Genomic DNA, 7,199 nt, shown 5'->3' with positions numbered 1-7,199 from the left:
AGAAAAATAACTAAGATCTATTGTGACGAACTGTCGAGTGGAATATCCATGGCAATTTACGGATCACATGTTGTTGAATGAGTTAAGTAAGGACATATTTTTGACACTATATTTTAACAATTTGATGAAGTAATGGCGAGAGTCTACGGGTTTGGAATAAAATGTCTTATCTCATACCTAAACAAACTCAATGAGGATAGAATGGTTGAAATGAAAAACCCATGATGCATTAGAAGCTATGAACCAAAGTGTTGTCCATTACATGGTTGCATATTAACTTTTTGCTACCAATTCATGGTGTTCATGGTGCACCTTGCATAAGGGTCCTTAATACTTTCATATAACCTAAGTAATCTACTTGGACTAGTCATCACACATTAGTGTATGGCTTGACTATGTCTTCCTACATAACTTCAATCCCTATTTGTCTGTATTAGTTGACTTTATAACCCTTACATTGGCATTAGTCTTAGCAATCAATTAGCCATATATTTCTTATAAAGTATATCATAAATTTACTTAGGGAAATGTCCCTTGTACTAAAGGAGAGTCATCCTAAAGACTTGAGGGAGCTATTATGATGACAGTGGGTAGTTCCCAAAATGGTTACATTATTTACAATAGGGGAATTTTCATGGGGCTATCACACTTCCCTCCATGGGCACTCATACGTTAGCCCAACTCCACCGACAACAACTAACAACCATAGAGAGGTTGTGTCGTTGTATTCAAGTTGTTACAAGGCAGTTCATGGGGCCATAGACCATAACTAGGAGTTTTGTCCTCTTCTTATGATAAATATTATTCTTTTATAAAATAAATTTAATTATAAAATCTTTTCTCAAAAATGTGTTTTTCCCACGGGATATCAAATAGATAGCGAATAATTATATTGCTAAAACACTCTTTCTGGGTGTACTTTTAAAGTCCTCTTTGCAATCATGGGTTCAAATCCCCCATAAATATTAGCCTTTCAAATCTCTCATAAAAATTATATATATATATATATATTTGGATGATTATCTTGTTAATTATATTTTTATATATATATGGATGATTATCTTGTTAGGAAAGTAATGAGATCTAAGATTCAATTTCCTGAGTAACTTGTATTATATTTCTAAATAATAACTAATAATAAGTATCCTATTATTAATTTAACTATTAAATTATAGTAAATCTAAAAATATGAATTTAATAATAAATAAATTATTAAGAAAGCATTGCATTTGCATTTTAATGTGGCGCTAGGCAACGCTGTTTTACGAATAATTTTTTTGCGGGTTAAATGAATATTGCATCAAGTACTGGATCCCAATTGTTTTAAGGAGTTAAATGGATAGGGAAACAAAGATCTTTCTCCACATGCCTGCCCCACAAACTGTAGCTGGAATAGCTCAGTTGGTTAGAGCGTGTGGCTGTTAACCACAAGGTCGGAGGTTCAAGCCCTCCTTCTAGCGATAATTTTTAACCAGCCTACGTTAACGGCTTACGGAACTATTGCGTGTGTTCTATTCTATCAGTTTGTGCCTGTTCCATATATAACTATCGGTGGAATCCTACTGTTTCATACAGGAATATTGCGTGTGTTCCATTCTATCAGTTTATGCCTGCTCCATATATATAACTATATTTATTGGTGGATCAGTGCCGTAATTTATGAGAGCACATTAAGAAAATGCAATAATATCAGTGATTTAACTAGTGCAGGGAAGACTTTCTCCTATCTCTACATTACTTTCAAGTAGAGATTATTTAAATGTTTATAATTGTATTAAAAAAATGTTTATAATTGTATTAAAAAAAAAAATTAATGAGATTTCAAAATTATAATTATTTAATTTATTATAAATGATATTATAATCTTGATGATAATTAATATTTATGAAATCAAAGTTGATTCGTTGGATTTTAAAGAAGGTAAGAGAATTTATAAAAAAATTTAAACTTCATTTCTTACTTAAAAAATATTAAGAGAAGTGCTCTAAGATCCTCATAATTTTGGTGATTTGGGAGGTTAGGAAGATTGATATTGTAACAAATACCTTGAAATTGAAATTTAATTTGGCTATACACAAAGCACTCTAAGAGAAAGTGTCTTAATTATTCAACCCTCTTAGTGTCAAAAAGATGATAGATTCTCGCATTGCAAAGTGTTTTGGAAATTGTCCAATGCCTAGCTTTAGTATGTAACCTATGGGAGTTGGTTCACATTTTAGCAATTATGATTTTCTTCCTTGTGCTAGTTAGAACTAAGAGATACTTCTGATCTTCTAGACTAGGATTGACCACCTCATATATATATATATATATATATATATATATATATATATCCTTTTATTTTCTAATTCTTTATCACATCACATATTCTTTTTCAATTTAGATCTAGTAATATTTTTAATATTATCCTTATCCTACAAAATGGCATCTTATTGTATTCCCCAATGGTTTAGCCAAGACTTAGCATCTTGATGCCATCCTAGCTTGAGTTCCTAGTGATTCCATTAGAATAGAAGCAATTTTTGGAGCATCTTGTCATCCATGTTGTTTATCTTCTTCTTGTAAATTAATTACTTAACCATGGTCATGCATCCAATGGAGGAAGTGCTTGGCTTTTTAAGAAGGATAGGATATTGTTATTTCCTTTAATATTAATATTATAAGTTATAATGTTCTTCTCGTTCTACTCTATCTTTCTATAGGATTTTCTAGAGATATTACATCCCCAAACTTCACATCAGTATATGATAACAAGAATGACAAAAGTATCAAACATGATTTTTTTTTTTTTTTATTCAATGAAAGATGAATTAATTAACACTTTTTTTCAAGCCCATAATAAGCTTTTTACCCTTCATTTATCCTTTTCTTAGAATTATAGTTTCATTGAGCTTGTGATGAATATCAATTCCAACATATTTGTATGAAAGCACTTCCTCCAAACTATTGTTGTCATATACAAAAGTGTCTTAAGCGATCTTTCTAGAACCGATCATCATAACCTTTGTTTTTTAAGTGCTCATAATCATATCCATACTAGAGTAGAAGTCCTTGAAGATTCTTAGATACTTCCTTAGCGGTCATAGGGATTCCTTGCCAAAAGAACAATGTCATTGGCATGAAGAAGAAGGATGATGACTATACCAATGAGTGTTGGGTTATGTCAACCAACATCTTCTAACCAATATTATAGCTTATCAATATATACGAGAGGGGGCATGGAATAGGGACCAATTTGCGTGACTCCTATATTATAGAAAATTTCTTCAAACCATCTTTTAGTGTTCTGATATTTGGCAATGATACCCATATATCCTCACCACAACAATTTTCAACTAAGGAACTTTTAGCTCTTATAACCTATTCTAAAGATTGGTCTTTACCACTATGTTAAAATTCTTTATTAAATCAATGGAAAAATGAAAGAGATTGATTTTATTATCACAACACTCACCCACAAGTGAAACAAGATGGTCTAGAGTTAAATAATAACCCCTAAAATTGACTTATCCTCTAACCTTTTTATGTGGTTTTCAAACTTTTTTCAATATTTCCCAAAAAATTATGTATAACTTGGATAAGATAAAATTAATTATAATTACTTAATTTATATTAAAAAATCAGTATATTTAATGTCCAATAAATTGATTAATATTTTTAATATATAAAAATTAATCTAATTAAAATAATAAATTAATATTTTTATAATGTTATTTTTATATTTAAACCGCGTAAATAAAAAATAACCATAATAATTATAGTTTAATAAATAAAAATGTATTAAATATATATATTTTTATATTGAAAACTTAAATTAAAAAGAAATGAAGTTTATCTTGAAACTTTTATATTATAATAATGATTTCAGCTATTATTTTAAATTATAAACTTCAATTTTAATTTTAAAAATTAAATTTATTTTAAAAATTATAAAGGTTTATCTCAATTTTAATTTTAAGACTCTTATTTAAATCTTTAAATTTATAATGTTAAAAACATATTTAATTTATAAAAAATTAAAGAATTTAAAACTTTGTTATTATTTTCACGATTATTTTATATTTCATTTTTTATATGAACTTTAATATAATTAATATTTATAAAATTGATTTAGTAATGTAACATCTACTTATTAACCATAAACATAGAGAAAGGAAAAAATTTAATTTACCATGACCTATGATAAAGTCATCATTCTCGTAATTTGGAGAATTCTAATAATTAAACAAATATTAACAATAAACATAATGGTGGATGTTTTGATTTCGTACATATGGTTATATTAAATCTGCAGATTACAACGTACCGGCCTTGATCACATCACACATATATTTATATTTAAGGCCTGACATACATTGTACATGTTTATTAATTCTTGGAATGAAGTCTTATTGTACATACAGTGCTCTCATTAATTCTTCTAAAACTTACCCAGCTGGCCTGTGGTTGGATGGACGCCATCTGCCATTCTCCTCTTCCTACGGATGCCATCTGTAGCATTCAGCGCCATTCGATCGAAGAGATGGATCCGACGGCCCACGAACCAGTATCCTATCCCTGCTCTTTGGTCATTTGGCTTGGTCCAGTTCTTGGATTTCTGCTCTGTGAAACCCTGGCTTCGTCAGTGTTATTATCCCTCGGGAAACTGTGTCTTCTCTAGCTATACACTGTGAAGGATTCACCCAAAACTTCAATGATTTCAGTCGTTTTTGTCATGAGTTTCACACTGCTGCTTCATGGCTGTCTACGCTATACAGGTGAGACTAAGATTAGAAGGATTTAATCGTTTTAGCTCTAGACTTTTAGTTTTTATTATTGTTATTTTGGGTTTTCTTTAATGTGTAGCTTAACTAAAAGGGGTATTCTGTAGGCACCACGACTACAACCACCTCTTATGTTGAGGATAAAAATGCTCCCAGCCTTCGAGACTGTAAGGTGATTAAATGCATTTTATTTCCCTTTAGTTGTTGACAATTTACATGTTCTACCACACTGTTTAACCACTTCGGTGCTTTGATGCAGGGTAGATTCTACCCACAAGGAGCTGGGTGCGAGTGCCCAGGCCCCAAACACCGGTTACAAAGGATCCAAACTTCTCTACAATGTTTTTAAATGGGTATGAGCGCCTTCCTTGAGGTTGGTTGCTTTGGTATGCCTTGCATTTAAGCTTTTGAGCTATGTGCATGAGGGTTTTCTTTTAGATTTGAATTTTGGGTTACAAACCCTTGCTTTTATTATGTGGAGGTTTTGTAAGGTGACGGCTTCATTATCTTTTAAAGAGGGTTATGCTACTCGAGGGTTTGCACGTCCTTACGGCTGTATTAACAATTTAGTTATTTGTCAATGTATATAGTTACATAATATATCTCTTTTTATTACATTTGTTAGCAACAATGAATCTGTTTACCTTTAGCTAGCTTATGATTATACTTGGCATACGTTTGGATTACTTATAGATCTTTACCCAAGTTAACCCATCCTGCCAGAACATCGTTCCTTGGTGTCCATCCTAGACTGGCCGACGAAATCAATCTGTAAGATGACCTTAACTCGGTCAAACCCTTGTTTCTTTATCTTTATATATATTTCTTGTTTGTCTCCTTACAAACTTAGCTTCTATTTCAATGGTCTGAAAAGATTATTATTTGAGGTTCCTTCTTTAATTACTTCGCTTACTGATGCGCATTTGTATATGTTGTTTCTTGTAAAGTACTATATGCATGCATAGCTCCAAATGGTCTCTTATTCACGACAATACTTATTTTCTCAGAATATATGTTTAGAGTCCTGGCTTTTTACAGAAGTGTATTCGGCATATTACTTTCAAGTAGAGTAATCTTGATGTGAGAGTTTTGATTGACTACACATAATTCAATTACACCCACTATCCACCTGTAGGTATGCCTATTTTTACATTCCTTGCCAAGAATGGACACACAACCAAACTGTCTCCTATACATCTTTACTTATATAAAATTTCTTGTTTTTCTACATAATTCTTAGCCTATAAGCATAGTTACTATGTCCAGACAACAGATGTTATTCCATCCTACATCCTTCAAAAATATCTATTGGACTATAATACCATTGTAGTCATGAATTGAAACTTGTTACCCATGTTATCTGTAACTAAGTAATTGTAAAAAAATAATTGTTTCTAATTTAAATGTTAACTTTCTAAATCCATTCACTCCATACTACAGATGAATAATATAGAAGTATGCAATAATAATTATCAAACAAATTTATACCTCTACCAGACAATATTAGCAAGTTTGTGTTTCCTATTAAATTATTTAAATCCCTACAGTTAACAGATAATAATCACAGATACGTATATAACTCTTATCTTCCATCAAAAGACTAATTTACTGTCAGATGAACCTCTCCACCCTTCCAATGAGAATCTTGGCAATTATGTCGATTACTCTCCCCCCAAGCTCCTCTTGGTTCCTCATATTAGTTTCTCAAGGACGCAGTTCTATTGCTGAGGCCTCAGGACCCCAAGTTCAACATGCAAAATGTTTCTTCCTCCAAGGAAGTCACTCTTAAGGGTTTTCCCACCGAACAGTAGTTCAGCTCAAGGAATCTCTCTTTTCCTTCATTTTTGCCAACCCCCTTCCTTTCTTTCTCCCTTCCATCTTGTAAGGGGAAGGCAGGTAAAGCCACCGCCACTGGGAGGGATGGTCCTCCAGAAGCCCAAGTAGAAGGAAGTTCAGTCCCTCCAATAGCAGACATATCAACCAACCCCTTCGATATTCTCAGCACACCAGAAGAAACCCAAGATCTAGCAGATAAAGAGATTGAACAACAGGCAAACAACATGGAAAAAAGCAAAAGGCAAGAGGAACCAGTCCAAACCCCAAAAGGTGCCTCTAGTTCCCCTTCCTATGCAGATATGACAAGAAAGAAGACCCCTGAGACATCGGGATCCTCGGAAGATGAAACATCTGAGAGGCCCTTGAAAAGAGTGGGGAGGAAATCTCATAGAGAGGCTAGAGAAGAAGAAGCAGAGAGACAAAAAATGCAAGGTAGTCAGGCCACTATAGAGATGTCTATCGATAGAAATACTAGAACCAGGCCTCCCAAGGGAGGTGCTGCCCCAACCCCTACCAGTAAATAATGCGATTAGTCTCTTGGAATTGTAGAGGACTGGGGAACCCATCAAAAGCTGAAGCAGTCAAGAGCCTATTAAAGTC

General features: G+C 32.6%; 1 long non-coding RNA gene and 1 other non-coding gene across 3 annotated transcripts; both read left to right on the top strand.

The window, feature by feature from the left end:
* The first annotated feature begins 1,386 nt into the window (after positions 1 to 1,386).
* TRNAN-GUU (transfer RNA asparagine (anticodon GUU)) lies at positions 1,387 to 1,460 on the top strand. Its single transcript has one exon. It is a non-coding gene; the product is annotated as a tRNA-Asn (tRNA).
* A 3,039-nt stretch (positions 1,461 to 4,499) lies between these two features.
* On the top strand, positions 4,500 to 5,416 carry LOC149199879 (uncharacterized). Of its 2 annotated transcripts, none has more exons than XR_016253323.1 (3): positions 4,500 to 4,757; positions 4,871 to 4,930; positions 5,023 to 5,416. It is a non-coding gene; the product is annotated as an uncharacterized LOC149199879 (long non-coding RNA). The 2 variants fall into 2 exon arrangements; XR_016253322.1 differs by having other exon boundaries at positions 4,508 to 4,757; positions 4,871 to 4,935.
* Positions 5,417 to 7,199: the final 1,783 nt, after the last annotated feature.

Source organism: Pinus tabuliformis, chromosome 2_1 (genome assembly GCF_031772625.1).
Source record: "Pinus tabuliformis cultivar Carrire ecotype Pingquan chromosome 2_1, CPIR1, whole genome shotgun sequence".
NCBI lineage: Eukaryota > Viridiplantae > Streptophyta > Pinopsida > Pinales > Pinaceae > Pinus > Pinus tabuliformis.
The sequence above is the reverse complement of the archived record's forward strand: the minus strand, read 5'-3'. Positions and strand labels throughout refer to the sequence as shown.